This window comes from Daucus carota, chromosome 8 (genome assembly GCF_001625215.2).
Source record: "Daucus carota subsp. sativus chromosome 8, DH1 v3.0, whole genome shotgun sequence".
NCBI lineage: Eukaryota > Viridiplantae > Streptophyta > Magnoliopsida > Apiales > Apiaceae > Daucus > Daucus carota.
Genome location: NC_030388.2, coordinates 7,420,728 through 7,437,534, shown reverse-complemented (window position 1 = coordinate 7,437,534; position 16,807 = coordinate 7,420,728). Strand labels below are relative to the sequence as shown.

At 36.6% G+C, this 16,807-nt stretch overlaps 32 non-coding genes and 1 pseudogene across 32 annotated transcripts; all 33 read left to right on the top strand.

Annotated features, from left to right (window-relative positions):
- The first annotated feature begins 5,135 nt into the window (after positions 1-5,135).
- On the top strand, positions 5,136-5,254 carry LOC135148990 (5S ribosomal RNA). Its single transcript, XR_010287066.1, has one exon. It is a non-coding gene; the product is annotated as a 5S ribosomal RNA (ribosomal RNA).
- Positions 5,255-5,473: 219 nt separating this feature from the next.
- Positions 5,474-5,592, top strand: LOC135148979 (5S ribosomal RNA). Its single transcript, XR_010287055.1, has one exon. It is a non-coding gene; the product is annotated as a 5S ribosomal RNA (ribosomal RNA).
- A 220-nt stretch (positions 5,593-5,812) lies between these two features.
- LOC135149003 (5S ribosomal RNA) lies at positions 5,813-5,921 on the top strand (annotated as a pseudogene).
- A 219-nt stretch (positions 5,922-6,140) lies between these two features.
- On the top strand, positions 6,141-6,259 carry LOC135148968 (5S ribosomal RNA). Its single transcript, XR_010287044.1, has one exon. It is a non-coding gene; the product is annotated as a 5S ribosomal RNA (ribosomal RNA).
- Positions 6,260-6,479: 220 nt separating this feature from the next.
- On the top strand, positions 6,480-6,598 carry LOC135148858 (5S ribosomal RNA). Its single transcript, XR_010286935.1, has one exon. It is a non-coding gene; the product is annotated as a 5S ribosomal RNA (ribosomal RNA).
- Positions 6,599-6,818: 220 nt separating this feature from the next.
- LOC135148957 (5S ribosomal RNA) lies at positions 6,819-6,937 on the top strand. The gene has a single exon (XR_010287033.1). It is a non-coding gene; the product is annotated as a 5S ribosomal RNA (ribosomal RNA).
- A 222-nt stretch (positions 6,938-7,159) lies between these two features.
- Positions 7,160-7,278, top strand: LOC135148857 (5S ribosomal RNA). The gene has a single exon (XR_010286934.1). It is a non-coding gene; the product is annotated as a 5S ribosomal RNA (ribosomal RNA).
- A 220-nt stretch (positions 7,279-7,498) lies between these two features.
- LOC135148946 (5S ribosomal RNA) lies at positions 7,499-7,617 on the top strand. Its single transcript, XR_010287022.1, has one exon. It is a non-coding gene; the product is annotated as a 5S ribosomal RNA (ribosomal RNA).
- Positions 7,618-7,837: 220 nt separating this feature from the next.
- Positions 7,838-7,956, top strand: LOC135148933 (5S ribosomal RNA). Its single transcript, XR_010287010.1, has one exon. It is a non-coding gene; the product is annotated as a 5S ribosomal RNA (ribosomal RNA).
- A 220-nt stretch (positions 7,957-8,176) lies between these two features.
- LOC135148922 (5S ribosomal RNA) lies at positions 8,177-8,295 on the top strand. Its single transcript, XR_010286999.1, has one exon. It is a non-coding gene; the product is annotated as a 5S ribosomal RNA (ribosomal RNA).
- Positions 8,296-8,515: 220 nt separating this feature from the next.
- LOC135148911 (5S ribosomal RNA) lies at positions 8,516-8,634 on the top strand. Its single transcript, XR_010286988.1, has one exon. It is a non-coding gene; the product is annotated as a 5S ribosomal RNA (ribosomal RNA).
- Positions 8,635-8,853: 219 nt separating this feature from the next.
- LOC135148900 (5S ribosomal RNA) lies at positions 8,854-8,972 on the top strand. Its single transcript, XR_010286977.1, has one exon. It is a non-coding gene; the product is annotated as a 5S ribosomal RNA (ribosomal RNA).
- A 219-nt stretch (positions 8,973-9,191) lies between these two features.
- LOC135148889 (5S ribosomal RNA) lies at positions 9,192-9,310 on the top strand. The gene has a single exon (XR_010286966.1). It is a non-coding gene; the product is annotated as a 5S ribosomal RNA (ribosomal RNA).
- A 220-nt stretch (positions 9,311-9,530) lies between these two features.
- Positions 9,531-9,649, top strand: LOC135148878 (5S ribosomal RNA). Its single transcript, XR_010286955.1, has one exon. It is a non-coding gene; the product is annotated as a 5S ribosomal RNA (ribosomal RNA).
- Positions 9,650-9,869: 220 nt separating this feature from the next.
- On the top strand, positions 9,870-9,988 carry LOC135148867 (5S ribosomal RNA). Its single transcript, XR_010286944.1, has one exon. It is a non-coding gene; the product is annotated as a 5S ribosomal RNA (ribosomal RNA).
- A 219-nt stretch (positions 9,989-10,207) lies between these two features.
- LOC135148856 (5S ribosomal RNA) lies at positions 10,208-10,326 on the top strand. Its single transcript, XR_010286933.1, has one exon. It is a non-coding gene; the product is annotated as a 5S ribosomal RNA (ribosomal RNA).
- Positions 10,327-10,545: 219 nt separating this feature from the next.
- On the top strand, positions 10,546-10,664 carry LOC135148845 (5S ribosomal RNA). The gene has a single exon (XR_010286922.1). It is a non-coding gene; the product is annotated as a 5S ribosomal RNA (ribosomal RNA).
- A 219-nt stretch (positions 10,665-10,883) lies between these two features.
- Positions 10,884-11,002, top strand: LOC135148834 (5S ribosomal RNA). Its single transcript, XR_010286911.1, has one exon. It is a non-coding gene; the product is annotated as a 5S ribosomal RNA (ribosomal RNA).
- A 219-nt stretch (positions 11,003-11,221) lies between these two features.
- On the top strand, positions 11,222-11,340 carry LOC135148822 (5S ribosomal RNA). The gene has a single exon (XR_010286899.1). It is a non-coding gene; the product is annotated as a 5S ribosomal RNA (ribosomal RNA).
- A 220-nt stretch (positions 11,341-11,560) lies between these two features.
- On the top strand, positions 11,561-11,679 carry LOC135148811 (5S ribosomal RNA). The gene has a single exon (XR_010286888.1). It is a non-coding gene; the product is annotated as a 5S ribosomal RNA (ribosomal RNA).
- A 220-nt stretch (positions 11,680-11,899) lies between these two features.
- LOC135148800 (5S ribosomal RNA) lies at positions 11,900-12,018 on the top strand. The gene has a single exon (XR_010286877.1). It is a non-coding gene; the product is annotated as a 5S ribosomal RNA (ribosomal RNA).
- Positions 12,019-12,238: 220 nt separating this feature from the next.
- LOC135148789 (5S ribosomal RNA) lies at positions 12,239-12,357 on the top strand. Its single transcript, XR_010286866.1, has one exon. It is a non-coding gene; the product is annotated as a 5S ribosomal RNA (ribosomal RNA).
- A 219-nt stretch (positions 12,358-12,576) lies between these two features.
- On the top strand, positions 12,577-12,695 carry LOC135148778 (5S ribosomal RNA). The gene has a single exon (XR_010286855.1). It is a non-coding gene; the product is annotated as a 5S ribosomal RNA (ribosomal RNA).
- Positions 12,696-12,915: 220 nt separating this feature from the next.
- LOC135148767 (5S ribosomal RNA) lies at positions 12,916-13,034 on the top strand. Its single transcript, XR_010286844.1, has one exon. It is a non-coding gene; the product is annotated as a 5S ribosomal RNA (ribosomal RNA).
- Positions 13,035-13,254: 220 nt separating this feature from the next.
- Positions 13,255-13,373, top strand: LOC135148756 (5S ribosomal RNA). The gene has a single exon (XR_010286833.1). It is a non-coding gene; the product is annotated as a 5S ribosomal RNA (ribosomal RNA).
- Positions 13,374-13,593: 220 nt separating this feature from the next.
- On the top strand, positions 13,594-13,712 carry LOC135148745 (5S ribosomal RNA). Its single transcript, XR_010286822.1, has one exon. It is a non-coding gene; the product is annotated as a 5S ribosomal RNA (ribosomal RNA).
- A 216-nt stretch (positions 13,713-13,928) lies between these two features.
- LOC135148734 (5S ribosomal RNA) lies at positions 13,929-14,047 on the top strand. Its single transcript, XR_010286811.1, has one exon. It is a non-coding gene; the product is annotated as a 5S ribosomal RNA (ribosomal RNA).
- Positions 14,048-14,264: 217 nt separating this feature from the next.
- Positions 14,265-14,383, top strand: LOC135148723 (5S ribosomal RNA). The gene has a single exon (XR_010286800.1). It is a non-coding gene; the product is annotated as a 5S ribosomal RNA (ribosomal RNA).
- Positions 14,384-14,595: 212 nt separating this feature from the next.
- On the top strand, positions 14,596-14,714 carry LOC135148711 (5S ribosomal RNA). Its single transcript, XR_010286788.1, has one exon. It is a non-coding gene; the product is annotated as a 5S ribosomal RNA (ribosomal RNA).
- A 922-nt stretch (positions 14,715-15,636) lies between these two features.
- On the top strand, positions 15,637-15,755 carry LOC135148831 (5S ribosomal RNA). The gene has a single exon (XR_010286908.1). It is a non-coding gene; the product is annotated as a 5S ribosomal RNA (ribosomal RNA).
- Positions 15,756-15,973: 218 nt separating this feature from the next.
- Positions 15,974-16,092, top strand: LOC135148885 (5S ribosomal RNA). Its single transcript, XR_010286962.1, has one exon. It is a non-coding gene; the product is annotated as a 5S ribosomal RNA (ribosomal RNA).
- A 218-nt stretch (positions 16,093-16,310) lies between these two features.
- Positions 16,311-16,429, top strand: LOC135148700 (5S ribosomal RNA). Its single transcript, XR_010286777.1, has one exon. It is a non-coding gene; the product is annotated as a 5S ribosomal RNA (ribosomal RNA).
- A 220-nt stretch (positions 16,430-16,649) lies between these two features.
- On the top strand, positions 16,650-16,768 carry LOC135148689 (5S ribosomal RNA). The gene has a single exon (XR_010286766.1). It is a non-coding gene; the product is annotated as a 5S ribosomal RNA (ribosomal RNA).
- Positions 16,769-16,807: the final 39 nt, after the last annotated feature.

The window sequence follows — 16,807 nt, the reverse complement described above, 5'->3', positions numbered from 1 at the left end:
TGTGCAGGAAAAGAGAGTCTTTAAAGACCTCTTCAGAATGAATTTGTACCCCTCCTTGGAGGTGGTGTACCTGCCAATAATGGAGGCTGGAAAGCAAAAAGAGGTACATGGATTTCCTACTACTCTCTCTCAACCCTCACCTTCTTTGCTTTCTGTCATCAGGGCTGTTGAAGAGGCCCATCAACAGTCCACACAAGTGGCAAAACCTTCTAAAAACAAATCTTCTAAACCAACCTCAGATGCCTCCCAAAAGGCACCTGTTGTAAAAACCAAAAGAAACAAACCTGAGGGGAGTGTGACTGGAGGTTGTGAGGGGGAGGGAAAGGGTGAACATCAAAGAAGCCCTAAGGATAAGGATGGAGAGGTGTGTGTTAACCAGCCTGGCCACTCTGCAGTCTCCCAAAAGACTGTAGATGTTAATATGGAATCAAACTCATCCCTAGCAGCATCCTCCCAAAAGGATGTTGCTATTGAAAATAGTCCCCAACCAGGGACACAGTTAAAAAGGGGGAGGGACACCACTTCTTCACCAATAAAAGCCTATGGGAGAAAGAAGCTAAGAAGTGACAAACTGAAGCACTCTGCACACACACAGGCATCCATTCTGGATTTTATGCCTTTAACTTCTCAAAGTCAGATTGATGTGACTCCAATAAATGTGGAGTCACAGCCCCCTTCTTCATCTCAACCAATCACCCATATTTATGATCTTACCATCTCTACTGCTCAAACACAATCCCCAACCTCTTCTGTGGATGTGGAATTAATTCACACCACACTTGTAAATTCTCCATCTTTGGATTTCATGGAGAAGCCCCCTTCTGAGATTGATCATCATCATTTTGATGATTTGTTGGATCTTTCTCTTCCATTTCCTTCTTCTGTGACAGTGTGTTCTGTGGATTTTCCTTTAAAATCAATCACCACAGACTCAACTATCACAGCCTCTAAACCTATTTCTTCATTTTCTTCAACTAATCTCTCTCATCAGTTGACAAGTGTTTGTCCTTCAACTGATCTGCTTAACAGCTCTCATCAGTTGAATGCCTCATCTACTAATGTTTCAACTGATGTCTCTCATCAGTTGACAGCTGCTGCTACTTCAACTACTTTACCTCTTTCTACAGCAGTTGATCACATGGTAGCACAAACACTTCTAGGATTGAGTGGAGTGAGCTATGGAGTGGAGAGGCAGCCTAGTGAGCTGGCAAAAGGAGAGGGTGTGGAGAGTCTGGCATTTTCTTCTAGCCAGGAAAAAGGAGAGGATAAGAGTGACCCTTTAGTAAGGGTAAGTGAGGGAGAGGTTAGTTGTGTGGTGAGCCAAGGGGAGCCCTTGATGCAAGAACAGAGAGATAATGAGAGAAATGCAGGTGTCAATGAAGGGTTTAGTGAACAAGAGATTCAAGCTGAATATAGATCCATATTGGATAGTGTTTCACTAGACCCTGAGACTTTTACTCATGGAATGTCTTCCATTCAAGATTTTGCCAGATTGGATAATCAAGCAGCTGAGAGGCACCTAAATCTGATTCACACTACATCTTCTATGCTTAGAGCAAAGGAGGCAATTACAGCTCTGCCTGCCAATGCTGGAGATGATTTTCAGTATGATGATAGTGATGAAGACCTCAATGATGCTCTTGAGGAATCCCTTGGTGAACAACCTACAACTTCTCTACCTTCATGGCTCTCCATGCAGTCTGCCAATGCAATTGTTGTTAGCATGGAGCTGGAAAGGCAAGCCTCCACTCTTCTTCAATCACAACCTGGAAGCTCATCCTCCTCTCAAGCCATCTCTGCCACCATTGCCAGTCAAGCCCTGGAAAACCTCAAGCTTCACAAATATCAATCCCTCCACTTTCAGAAAGAGATAGAGCATCTCAACTCTCTCATTGCCTCTGTTAAGACTGATCTGACCAAACAAATTGATGAAAAGCTTCCAGCTCAGGTCAAATCAGCTCTTTCTGGTTCTGAGCAAAAACAACTGCAATTGGAAAAGCAAGTAGAAGCTCTGGAAGGCAATGTCTATATCTTAAACTCTAGAATGGATGAGATGTTGCAGCATCAAAGAATTCAGACTGGACTCCTTCAACATCTTCTTCTTGCCTCTGGTGCTTCTCTTCCCAGTCCATCCCTTACACTTGCTGCTAACAAAAAGGGGGAGAAAGAATTACCAACTCCTGCAGAATTGATCAGTCAAATTCCTCCCCCTTTCCTCACTGAAAGGGAAAAGCAAAAGATTGAAAGGATGAAAGAATTGGACTCCATTGCAAAAAGAGTGGCTCAACTGGGCAAGAAATCATCTACATCTTCTACAGCCACCACTGCTCAAATCTCTTTTCCAACCACAACCACAATTCTCAGGGTAATCACACCTGAGATTGTTATTCCCTCCAAGACAGAAAAGGGTGAGCCATCATTTCTGAATGAGTTCAAGCCAATTCTGTTTCCAAACATTTGTGGTTACTCCAGGCCTGGAAAAGACTCAAGCTCAATCTACTTTCCACCAGCCAGGCCTGACAAAAATGAATACAAGCTTTTGGGCCAAGAAATCAAAAGTTATAAAGATTGTGCAGATGTGGCCTTAAAGGCTCATTTTGCCATCATCTATAGAGAAGGCCAGAAGCTGTTTATTGGAACTGGCCATCCTCACTACTCATTTGCTAAAGCTGAAGAAGTGGCCAGAGAATGTGAAAAAGAGGAGTTTGAATCTCAACTCTCTTTAAATCAAATAGAGGTTGATGAAAGGTATGCTATTGAGCTGGAAGAGGAGTTGGCAGCTGAGCTTTTAAATGAGGAAAGATTGTCTCTTAAATCTTCTCCAAAGAAAAAGAGAGTCAAATCTAAAACTAAGATGCCTGAGGCAGCCAAGAGAAGAGAAGAAGTGCCAGAAAAGCCTATCTCAAAGCCTTCTTCTCCAATCAAGGATACCACAGTAGTACATCCAGATGTCAACTTCCATGATGAGCCAATAATGCCAAAGGAGGAGCAGATTGACTTGGAAGATATTCCAATTCCAGCTTTTCTTGTCCAAGAATCTTCCAAGCCAAAGAAGAAGGTCAAGTCTATGGCTAAGAGGATGGCTAACCCTCCTAAACCTCCAAAAGAACCTGAAAATCCTGATGACTATCTCATCATTGCTAACATTGAAGAAATTTCTGAATTGGATCTGGAGCTGGATAATCTTCAAGAAGTAAGAGGAATAGAAGCAACTTCAAAGTTACCTGAAAGATTGGTATTCTCTTACAAGAACAAGGGTGATGTTATCTGGCCTCTTCACAGAGTTCTGAATTCTGAGGGATTCAGTTCTCTAACAAAAATATATGGATCTATGAAGAGGACTGGAGGATTTACACCACCTGCAAAGCAAATGGTACTAAAGAGAATCCTTGAGATCAGGAAGGAATGGAACTCAGATGCTAGTCTACAAAGAAGGCTGAAAATTCCCTACACTGGAAAGAAAATTCATCATGAACCTACTCCAGTCATGGAATTTAGGGACAATCAAGGTGTTAGGAGATTTTTCAGACCTAAAGATCAACTCAAGGTTGCTAGCTTGAATACTCTGAAGACTCTCCAATCCAAGCTCAACAGACAAGATAGTGATGAAGAATGGTTCTACAGGATCTTTCAGAAGCAGATTAATATTCTTGAAGAAAAACTTAAGTCCAGAAGAAGAAGATCTTCTAGGAACAAGTAACTGCTCAGTCTAGAGGAGCATAATCATCTGTAATCTTTTCTAACTCTTGTATTTAAATTCTGCATTTTATTTTATTAATGTTTTGTTATCATCAAGTGTAGAATTTATGTCTGCATCTTCTCCAGTCATAAATTGGGGGAGATTGTTAGGAATCAATAATTTTTGATGATAACATAAACATTTTGTAACATGTCTTACTTAGAATCTTTATCAAATTTCAGTTGTAATTGTTACATTTCTTATCCTTGGGAATTATCAACGGATGGGTAGAATAGGATGGCTAATTGTAAATATCCAATGCCATGTAATTTTATCTAAGTGAAGGATATTCAACTGATGAGAGGTAACTATTCAACTGATGAAGACTGGATGATGTTTCAACTGATGAAAATCAAGCATTCAACTGAAGACAAAGTGTTCAACTGATGATGCTGAGGAATTTCAACTGATGAGACTGGAACACCATTCAACTGATGAAGTTTGTAATTCATTCAACTGATGAGCCAGGCATTCAACTGATGAAGTCAAGAGCAGTTGAAAGTAACCAGAACTTTCAACTGATGAAGCAAAGAGCAGTTGAAAGTGACTAGTGCTTAAAGTCTGACAAATCACATGGATCGAATTACACTAAAATAGACATGGAAGCCTAATTAGGAAAATAAAGAAGAAGCAGAAACATACTTATCTCATGCAGTGCAATCTGGATCAAATCAAGATGATGGTCAAAGATGAAGACATCTCAGAAAGCATGCATAAGACAAAGTTGTGCAGCATTGTTTTTAGATTAGAGTGCATTTTGTAATCTAGCTAAAAACTTTGTAAAACTTGGAGTATATAACCAAGTTAGAAGCATCAGTTGAACTTGTTCAAATTACTTGAGAGAAAAATCTGAGAGTTAGAACTTGTTGAGTGATGAACCAGCAGCTGTGCGAATTGTAAACAATCCACAGATTCTTCTATATAAAATCTCACGGGTGGATCATTCAATCCACCCGTATTTTTAATACTTGGTGTTTTTCTGTTTACTGTTTTCTTAGTGTATCATTCTTGAATCTTTTAAGTTTGTAAAAGATTGTATTCAACCCCCCCCTTCTACAATCTTTCTCATAGTTGGTGTAAAATAACAGATCCCATCAGAACTCCGAAGTTAAGCGTGCTTGGGCGAGAGTAGTACTAGGATGGGTGACCCCCTGGGAAGTCCTCGTGTTGCACCCCTTTTTCGATTTTTTTCCCATCCGTTTTTTTTTAAACCAACTTTTCTTCGATTATGGTATAATACAACATTCTTTTCCGAACTTTCCTTTAAAATGTCTTCATCATCATTTTTTAATTTTTTAATTTTTTATTTCTTTATTTTCCCTATTATTTTTATATTTATTAAACAAAATAACACATTCTGAAGTCTGTATATACAATTTATTTGCGCTTCTCTGACGGGTGCGATCATACCAGCACTAATGCACCGGATCCCATCAGAACTCCGAAGTTAAGCGTGCTTGGGCGAGAGTAGTACTAGGATGGGTGACCCCCTGGGAAGTCCTCGTGTTGCACCCCTTTTTCGATTTTTTTCCCATCCGTTTTTTTTTAAACCAACTTTTCTTCGATTATGGTATAATACAACATTCTTTTCCGAACTTTCCTTTAAAATGTCTTCATCATCATTTTTAATTTTTTAATTTTTTATTTCTTTATTTTCCCTATTATTTTTATATTTATTAAACAAAATAACACATTCTGAAGTCTGTATATACAATTTATTTGCGCTTCTCTGACGGGTGCGATCATACCAGCACTAATGCACCGGATCCCATCAGAACTCCGAAGTTAAGCGTGCTTGGGCGAGAGTAGTACTAGGATGGGTGACCCCCTGGGAAGTCCTCGTGTTGCACCCCTTTTTCGATTTTTTTCCCATCCGTTTTTTTTTAAACCAACTTTTCTTCGATTATGGTATAATACAACATTCTTTTCCGAACTTTCCTTTAAAATGTCTTCATCATCATTTTTTAATTTTTTAATTTTTTATTTCTTTATTTTCCCTATTATTTTTATATTTATTAAACAAAATAACACATTCTGAAGTCTGTATATACAATTTATTTGCGCTTCTCTGACGGGTGCGATCATACCAGCACTAATGCACCGGATCCCATCAGAACTCCGAAGTTAAGCGTGCTTGGGCGAGAGTAGTGTGACCCCCTGGGAAGTCCTCGTGTTGCACCCCTTTTTCGATTTTTTTCCCATCCTTTTTTTTTAAACCAACTTTTCTTCGATTATGGTATAATACAACATTCTTTTCCGAACTTTCCTTTAAAATGTCTTCATCATCATTTTTTAATTTTTTAATTTTTAATTTCTTTATTTTCCCTATTATTTTTATATTTATTAAACAAAATAACACATTCTGAAGTCTGTATATACAATTTATTTGCGCTTCTCTGACGGGTGCGATCATACCAGCACTAATGCACCGGATCCCATCAGAACTCCGAAGTTAAGCGTGCTTGGGCGAGAGTAGTACTAGGATGGGTGACCCCCTGGGAAGTCCTCGTGTTGCACCCCTTTTTCGATTTTTTTCCCATCCGTTTTTTTTTAAACCAACTTTTCTTCGATTATGGTATAATACAACATTCTTTTCCGAACTTTCCTTTAAAATGTCTTCATCATCATTTTTTAATTTTTTAATTTTTTATTTCTTTATTTTCCCTATTATTTTTATATTTATTAAACAAAATAACACATTCTGAAGTCTGTATATACAATTTATTTGCGCTTCTCTGACGGGTGCGATCATACCAGCACTAATGCACCGGATCCCATCAGAACTCCGAAGTTAAGCGTGCTTGGGCGAGAGTAGTACTAGGATGGGTGACCCCCAGGGAAGTCCTCGTGTTGCACCCCTTTTTCGATTTTTTTCCCATCCGTTTTTTTTTAAACCAACTTTTCTTCGATTATGGTATAATACAACATTCTTTTCCGAACTTTCCTTTAAAATGTCTTCATCATCATTTTTTAATTTTTTAATTTTTTATTTCTTTATTTTCCCTATTATTTTTATATTTATTAAACAAAATAACACATTCTGAAGTCTGTATATACAATTTATTTGCGCTTCTCTGACGGGTGCGATCATACCAGCACTAATGCACCGGATCCCATCAGAACTCCGAAGTTAAGCGTGCTTGGGCGAGAGTAGTACTAGGATGGGTGACCCCCTGGGAAGTCCTCGTGTTGCACCCCTTTTTCGATTTTTTTCCCATCCGTTTTTTTTAAACCAACTTTTCTTCGATTATGGTATAATACAACATTCTTTTCCGAACTTTCCTTTAAAATGTCTTCATCATCATTTTTTAATTTTTAATTTTTATTTTATTTCTTTATTTTCCCTATTATTTTTATATTTATTAAACAAAATAACACATTCTGAAGTCTGTATATACAATTTATTTGCGCTTCTCTAACGGGTGCGATCATACCAGCACTAATGTACCGGATCCCATCAGAACTCCGAAGTTAAGCGTGCTTGGGCGAGAGTAGTACTAGGATGGGTGACCCCCTGGGAAGTCCTCGTGTTGCACCCCTTTTTCGATTTTTTTCCCATCCGTTTTTTTTTAAACCAACTTTTCTTCGATTATGGTATAATACAACATTCTTTTCCGAACTTTCCTTTAAAATGTCTTCATCATCATTTTTTAATTTTTTAATTTTTTATTTCTTTATTTTCCCTATTATTTTTATATTTATTAAACAAAATAACACATTCTGAAGTCTGTATATACAATTTATTTGCGCTTCTCTGACGGGTGCGATCATACCAGCACTAATGCACCGGATCCCATCAGAACTCCGAAGTTAAGCGTGCTTGGGCGAGAGTAGTACTAGGATGGGTGACCCCCTGGGAAGTCCTCGTGTTGCACCCCTTTTTCGATTTTTTTCCCATCCGTTTTTTTTTAAACCAACTTTTCTTCGATTATGGTATAATACAACATTCTTTTCCGAACTTTCCTTTAAAATGTCTTCATCATCATTTTTTAATTTTTTAATTTTTTATTTCTTTATTTTCCCTATTATTTTTATATTTATTAAACAAAATAACACATTCTGAAGTCTGTATATACAATTTATTTGCGCTTCTCTGACGGGTGCGATCATACCAGCACTAATGCACCGGATCCCATCAGAACTCCGAAGTTAAGCGTGCTTGGGCGAGAGTAGTACTAGGATGGGTGACCCCCTGGGAAGTCCTCGTGTTGCACCCCTTTTTCGATTTTTTTCCCATCCGTTTTTTTTTAAACCAACTTTTCTTCGATTATGGTATAATACAACATTCTTTTCCGAACTTTCCTTTAAAATGTCTTCATCATCATTTTTTAATTTTTTAATTTTTTATTTCTTTATTTTCCCTATTATTTTTATATTTATTAAACAAAATAACACATTCTGAAGTCTGTATATACAATTTATTTGCGCTTCTCTGACGGGTGCGATCATACCAGCACTAATGCACCGGATCCCATCAGAACTCCGAAGTTAAGCGTGCTTGGGCGAGAGTAGTACTAGGATGGGTGACCCCCTGGGAAGTCCTCGTGTTGCACCCCTTTTTCGATTTTTTTCCCATCCGTTTTTTTTTAAACCAACTTTTCTTCGATTATGGTATAATACAACATTCTTTTCCGAACTTTCCTTTAAAATGTCTTCATCATCATTTTTTAATTTTTTAATTTTTTATTTCTTTATTTTCCCTATTATTTTTATATTTATTAAACAAAATAACACATTCTGAAGTCTGTATATACAATTTATTTGCGCTTCTCTGACGGGTGCGATCATACCAGCACTAATGCACCGGATCCCATCAGAACTCCGAAGTTAAGCGTGCTTGGGCGAGAGTAGTACTAGGATGGGTGACCCCCTGGGAAGTCCTCGTGTTGCACCCCTTTTTCGATTTTTTTCCCATCCGTTTTTTTTTAAACCAACTTTTCTTCGATTATGGTATAATACAACATTCTTTTCCGAACTTTCCTTTAAAATGTCTTCATCATCATTTTTTAATTTTTAATTTTTTATTTCTTTATTTTCCCTATTATTTTTATATTTATTAAACAAAATAACACATTCTGAAGTCTGTATATACAATTTATTTGCGCTTCTCTGACGGGTGCGATCATACCAGCACTAATGCACCGGATCCCATCAGAACTCCGAAGTTAAGCGTGCTTGGGCGAGAGTAGTACTAGGATGGGTGACCCCCTGGGAAGTCCTCGTGTTGCACCCCTTTTTCGATTTTTTTCCCATCCGTTTTTTTTAAACCAACTTTTCTTCGATTATGGTATAATACAACATTCTTTTCCGAACTTTCCTTTAAAATGTCTTCATCATCATTTTTTAATTTTTTAATTTTTTATTTCTTTATTTTCCCTATTATTTTTATATTTATTAAACAAAATAACACATTCTGAAGTCTGTATATACAATTTATTTGCGCTTCTCTGACGGGTGCGATCATACCAGCACTAATGCACCGGATCCCATCAGAACTCCGAAGTTAAGCGTGCTTGGGCGAGAGTAGTACTAGGATGGGTGACCCCCTGGGAAGTCCTCGTGTTGCACCCCTTTTTCGATTTTTTTCCCATCCGTTTTTTTTTAAACCAACTTTTCTTCGATTATGGTATAATACAACATTCTTTTCCGAACTTTCCTTTAAAATGTCTTCATCATCATTTTTTAATTTTTTAATTTTTTATTTCTTTATTTTCCCTATTATTTTTATATTTATTAAACAAAATAACACATTCTGAAGTCTGTATATACAATTTATTTGCGCTTCTCTGACGGGTGCGATCATACCAGCACTAATGCACCGGATCCCATCAGAACTCCGAAGTTAAGCGTGCTTGGGCGAGAGTAGTACTAGGATGGGTGACCCCCTGGGAAGTCCTCGTGTTGCACCCCTTTTTCGATTTTTTTCCCATCCGTTTTTTTTTAAACCAACTTTTCTTCGATTATGGTATAATACAACATTCTTTTCCGAACTTTCCTTTAAAATGTCTTCATCATCATTTTTTAATTTTTTAATTTTTTATTTCTTTATTTTCCCTATTATTTTTATATTTATTAAACAAAATAACACATTCTGAAGTCTGTATATACAATTTATTTGCGCTTCTCTGACGGGTGCGATCATACCAGCACTAATGCACCGGATCCCATCAGAACTCCGAAGTTAAGCGTGCTTGGGCGAGAGTAGTACTAGGATGGGTGACCCCCTGGGAAGTCCTCGTGTTGCACCCCTTTTTCGATTTTTTTCCCATCCGTTTTTTTTAAACCAACTTTTCTTCGATTATGGTATAATACAACATTCTTTTCCGAACTTTCCTTTAAAATGTCTTCATCATCATTTTTTAATTTTTTAATTTTTTATTTCTTTATTTTCCCTATTATTTTTATATTTATTAAACAAAATAACACATTCTGAAGTCTGTATATACAATTTATTTGCGCTTCTCTGACGGGTGCGATCATACCAGCACTAATGCACCGGATCCCATCAGAACTCCGAAGTTAAGCGTGCTTGGGCGAGAGTAGTACTAGGATGGGTGACCCCCTGGGAAGTCCTCGTGTTGCACCCCTTTTTCGATTTTTTTCCCATCCGTTTTTTTTTAAACCAACTTTTCTTCGATTATGGTATAATACAACATTCTTTTCCGAACTTTCCTTTAAAATGTCTTCATCATCATTTTTTAATTTTTAATTTTTTATTTCTTTATTTTCCCTATTATTTTTATATTTATTAAACAAAATAACACATTCTGAAGTCTGTATATACAATTTATTTGCGCTTCTCTGACGGGTGCGATCATACCAGCACTAATGCACCGGATCCCATCAGAACTCCGAAGTTAAGCGTGCTTGGGCGAGAGTAGTACTAGGATGGGTGACCCCCTGGGAAGTCCTCGTGTTGCACCCCTTTTTCGATTTTTTTCCCATCCGTTTTTTTTAAACCAACTTTTCTTCGATTATGGTATAATACAACATTCTTTTCCGAACTTTCCTTTAAAATGTCTTCATCATCATTTTTTAATTTTTTAATTTTTTATTTCTTTATTTTCCCTATTATTTTTATATTTATTAAACAAAATAACACATTCTGAAGTCTGTATATACAATTTATTTGCGCTTCTCTGACGGGTGCGATCATACCAGCACTAATGCACCGGATCCCATCAGAACTCCGAAGTTAAGCGTGCTTGGGCGAGAGTAGTACTAGGATGGGTGACCCCCTGGGAAGTCCTCGTGTTGCACCCCTTTTTCGATTTTTTTCCCATCCGTTTTTTTTAAACCAACTTTTCTTCGATTATGGTATAATACAACATTCTTTTCCGAACTTTCCTTTAAAATGTCTTCATCATCATTTTTTAATTTTTTAATTTTTTATTTCTTTATTTTCCCTATTATTTTTATATTTATTAAACAAAATAACACATTCTGAAGTCTGTATATACAATTTATTTGCGCTTCTCTGACGGGTGCGATCATACCAGCACTAATGCACCGGATCCCATCAGAACTCCGAAGTTAAGCGTGCTTGGGCGAGAGTAGTACTAGGATGGGTGACCCCCTGGGAAGTCCTCGTGTTGCACCCCTTTTTCGATTTTTTTCCCATCCGTTTTTTTTTAAACCAACTTTTCTTCGATTATGGTATAATACAACATTCTTTTCCGAACTTTCCTTTAAAATGTCTTCATCATCATTTTTTAATTTTTTAATTTTTTATTTCTTTATTTTCCCTATTATTTTTATATTTATTAAACAAAATAACACATTCTGAAGTCTGTATATACAATTTATTTGCGCTTCTCTGACGGGTGCGATCATACCAGCACTAATGCACCGGATCCCATCAGAACTCCGAAGTTAAGCGTGCTTGGGCGAGAGTAGTACTAGGATGGGTGACCCCCTGGGAAGTCCTCGTGTTGCACCCCTTTTTCGATTTTTTTCCCATCCGTTTTTTTTTAAACCAACTTTTCTTCGATTATGGTATAATACAACATTCTTTTCCGAACTTTCCTTTAAAATGTCTTCATCATCATTTTTTAATTTTTTAATTTTTTATTTCTTTATTTTCCCTATTATTTTTATATTTATTAAACAAAATAACACATTCTGAAGTCTGTATATACAATTTATTTGCGCTTCTCTGACGGGTGCGATCATACCAGCACTAATGCACCGGATCCCATCAGAACTCCGAAGTTAAGCGTGCTTGGGCGAGAGTAGTACTAGGATGGGTGACCCCCTGGGAAGTCCTCGTGTTGCACCCCTTTTTCGATTTTTTTCCCATCCGTTTTTTTTTAAACCAACTTTTCTTCGATTATGGTATAATACAACATTCTTTTCCGAACTTTCCTTTAAAATGTCTTCATCATCATTTTTTAATTTTTTAATTTTTTATTTCTTTATTTTCCCTATTATTTTTATATTTATTAAACAAAATAACACATTCTGAAGTCTGTATATACAATTTATTTGCGCTTCTCTGACGGGTGCGATCATACCAGCACTAATGCACCGGATCCCATCAGAACTCCGAAGTTAAGCGTGCTTGGGCGAGAGTAGTACTAGGATGGGTGACCCCCTGGGAAGTCCTCGTGTTGCACCCCTTTTTCGATTTTTTTCCCATCCGTTTTTTTTTAAACCAACTTTTCTTCGATTATGGTATAATACAACATTCTTTTCCGAACTTTCCTTTAAAATGTCTTCATCATCATTTTTTAATTTTTTAATTTTTATTTCTTTATTTTCCCTATTATTTTTATATTTATTAAACAAAATAACACATTCTGAAGTCTGTATATACAATTTATTTGCGCTTCTCTGACGGGTGCGATCATACCAGCACTAATGCACCGGATCCCATCAGAACTCCGAAGTTAAGCGTGCTTGGGCGAGAGTAGTACTAGGATGGGTGACCCCCTGGGAAGTCCTCGTGTTGCACCCCTTTTTCGATTTTTTTCCCATCCGTTTTTTTTTAAACCAACTTTTCTTCGATTATGGTATAATACAACATTCTTTTCCGAACTTTCCTTTAAAATGTCTTCATCATCATTTTTTAATTTTTTAATTTTTTATTTCTTTATTTTCCCTATTATTTTTATATTTATTAAACAAAATAACACATTCTGAAGTCTGTATATACAATTTATTTGCGCTTCTCTGACGGGTGCGATCATACCAGCACTAATGCACCGGATCCCATCAGAACTCCGAAGTTAAGCGTGCTTGGGCGAGAGTAGTACTAGGATGGGTGACCCCCTGGGAAGTCCTCGTGTTGCACCCCTTTTTCGATTTTTTTCCCATCCGTTTTTTTTTAAACCAACTTTTCTTCGATTATGGTATAATACAACATTCTTTTCCGAACTTTCCTTTAAAATGTCTTCATCATCATTTTTTAATTTTTTAATTTTTTATTTCTTTATTTTCCCTATTATTTTTATATTTATTAAACAAAATAACACATTCTGAAGTCTGTATATACAATTTATTTGCGCTTCTCTGACGGGTGCGATCATACCAGCACTAATGCACCGGATCCCATCAGAACTCCGAAGTTAAGCGTGCTTGGGCGAGAGTAGTACTAGGATGGGTGACCCCCTGGGAAGTCCTCGTGTTGCACCCCTTTTTCGATTTTTTTCCCATCCGTTTTTTTTTAAACCAACTTTTCTTCGATTATGGTATAATACAACATTCTTTTCCGAACTTTCCTTTAAAATGTCTTCATCATCATTTTTTAATTTTTTAATTTTTTATTTCTTTATTTTCCCTATTATTTTTATATTTATTAAACAAAATAACACATTCTGAAGTCTGTATATACAATTTATTTGCGCTTCTCTGACGGGTGCGATCATACCAGCACTAATGCACCGGATCCCATCAGAACTCCGAAGTTAAGCGTGCTTGGGCGAGAGTAGTACTAGGATGGGTGACCCCCTGGGAAGTCCTCGTGTTGCACCCCTTTTTCGATTTTTTTCCATCCGTTTTTTTTAAACCAACTTTTCTTCGATTATGGTATAATACAACATTCTTTTCCGAACTTTCCTTTAAAATGTCTTCATCATCATTTTTTAATTTTTAATTTTTTATTTCTTTATTTTCCCTATTATTTTATATTTATTAAACAAAATAACACATTCTGAAGTCTGTATATACAATTTATTTGCGCTTCTCTGACGGGTGCGATCATACCAGCACTAATGCACCGGATCCCATCAGAACTCCGAAGTTAAGCGTGCTTGGGCGAGAGTAGTACTAGGATGGGTGACCCCCTGGGAAGTCCTCGTGTTGCACCCCTTTTTCGATTTTTTTCCCATCCGTTTTTTTTAAACCAACTTTTCTTCGATTATGGTATAATACAACATTCTTTTCCGAACTTTCCTTTAAAATGTCTTCATCATCATTTTTAATTTTTAATTTTTTATTTCTTTATTTTCCCTATTATTTTTATATTTATTAAACAAAATAACACATTCTGAAGTCTGTATATACAATTTATTTGCGCTTCTCTGACGGGTGCGATCATACCAGCACTAATGCACCGGATCCCATCAGAACTCCGAAGTTAAGCGTGCTTGGGCGAGAGTAGTACTAGGATGGGTGACCCCCTGGGAAGTCCTCGTGTTGCACCCCTTTTTCGATTTTTTTCCCATCCGTTTTTTTTTAAACCAACTTTTCTTCGATTATGGTATAATACAACATTCTTTTCCGAACTTTCCTTTAAAATGTCTTCATCATCATTTTTTAATTTTTTAATTTTTTATTTTCCCTATTATTTTTATATTTATTAAACAAAATAACACATTCTGAAGTCTGTATATACAATTTATTTGCGCTTCTCTGACGGGTGCGATCATACCAGCACTAATGCACCGGATCCCATCAGAACTCCGAAGTTAAGCGTGCTTGGGCGAGAGTAGTACTAGGATGGGTGACCCCCTGGGAAGTCCTCGTGTTGCACCCCTTTTTCGATTTTTTTCCCATCCGTTTTTTTTAAACCAACTTTTCTTCGATTATGGTATAATACAACATTCTTTTCCGAACTTTCCTTTAAAATGTCTTCATCATCATTTTTTAATTTTTTAATTTTTAATTTCTTTATTTTCCCTATTTTTATATTTATTAAACAAAATAACACATTCTGAAGTCTGTATATACAATTTATTTGCGCTTCTCTGACGGGTGCGATCATACCAGCACTAATGCACCGGATCCCATCAGAACTCCGAAGTTAAGGTACTGTTTGGGGTTGCTGTTGCAGACAGCAACAGCAGCTTTTTGCTGAAAAGCAGGTGAAAAACTGTTTGGTAAATCTAAAAGCAGCTTTTCCGAACAACAACTTTTAGCTGAAAAGCTGCTGTTAGAAAAAGCAGGTCCTCCCATGCTTTTGGAAAAAGCTGCTTTTCAGCTTTTGCAGAATGCTGTTATAAATTTCATTATAAAACTTCACCAAAAACATTATTTTTTTTATATTATAACTCAAAATAAGTAAATATCAAAAAATTACCAAACAGTTATCTGATTTCTACAACAGCACTTATTTTACCAGCACTTTTTCTGACAACACAGCAATTTTTAACAGCACTCCCAAACAGACCCTAAGCGTGCTTGGGCGAGAGTAGTACTAGGATGGGTGACCCCCTGGGAAGTCCTCGTGTTGCACCCCTTTTTCGATTTTTTTCCCATCCGTTTTTTTTTAAACCAACTTTTCTTCGATTATGGTATAATACAACATTCTTTTCCGAACTTTCCTTTAAAATGTCTTCATCATCATTTTTTAATTTTTTAATTTTTTATTTCTTTATTTTCCCTATTATTTTTATATTTATTAAACAAAATAACACATTCTGAAGTCTGTATATACAATTTATTTGCGCTTCTCTGACGGGTGCGATCATACCAGCACTAATGCACCGGATCCCATCAGAACTCCGAAGTTAAGCGTGCTTGGGCGAGAGTAGTACTAGGATGGGTGACCCCCTGGGAAGTCCTCGTGTTGCACCCTTTTTCGATTTTTTTCCCATCCGTTTTTTTTTAAACCAACTTTTCTTCGATTATGGTATAATACAACATTCTTTTCCGAACTTTCCTTTAAAATGTCTTCATCATCATTTTTTAATTTTTTAATTTTTATTTCTTTATTTTCCCTATTATTTTTATATTTATTAAACAAAATAACACATTCTGAAGTCTGTATATACAATTTATTTGCGCTTCTCTGACGGGTGCGATCATACCAGCACTAATGCACCGGATCCCATCAGAACTCCGAAGTTAAGCGAGCTTGGGCGAGAGTAGTACTAGGATGGGTGACCCCCTGGGAAGTCCTCGTGTTGCACCCCTTTTTCGATTTTTTTCCCATCCGTTTTTTTTAAACCAACTTTTCTTCGATTATGGTATAATACAACATTCTTTTCCGAACTTTCCTTTAAAATGTCTTCATCATCATTTTTTAATTTTTTAATTTTTATTTCTTTATTTTCCCTATTATTTTTATATTTATTAAACAAAATAACACATTCTGAAGTCTGTATATACAATTTATTTGCGCTTCTCTGACGGGTGCGATCATACCAGCACTAATGCACCGGATCCCATCAGAACTCCGAAGTTAAGCGTGCTTGGGCGAGAGTAGTACTAGGATGGGTGACCCCCTGGGAAGTCCTCGTGTTGCACCCCTTTTTCGATTTTTTTCCCATCCGTTTTTTTTTAAACCAACTTTTCTTCGATTATGGTATAATACAACATTCTTTTCCGAACTTTCCTTTAAAATGTCTTCATCATCATTTTTTAATTTTTTAATTTTTTATTTCTTTATTTTCCCTATTATTTTTATATTTATTAAACAAAATAACACATTCTGAAGTCTGTATATACAATTTATTTGCGCTTCTCTGACGGGTGCGATCATACCAGCACTAATGCACCGGATCCCATCAGAACTCCGAAGTTAAGCGTGCTTGGGCGAGAGTAGTACTAGGATGGGTGACCCCCTGGGAAGTCCTCGTGTTGCACCCCTTTTTCGATTTTTTTCCCATCCGTTTTTTTTTAAACCAA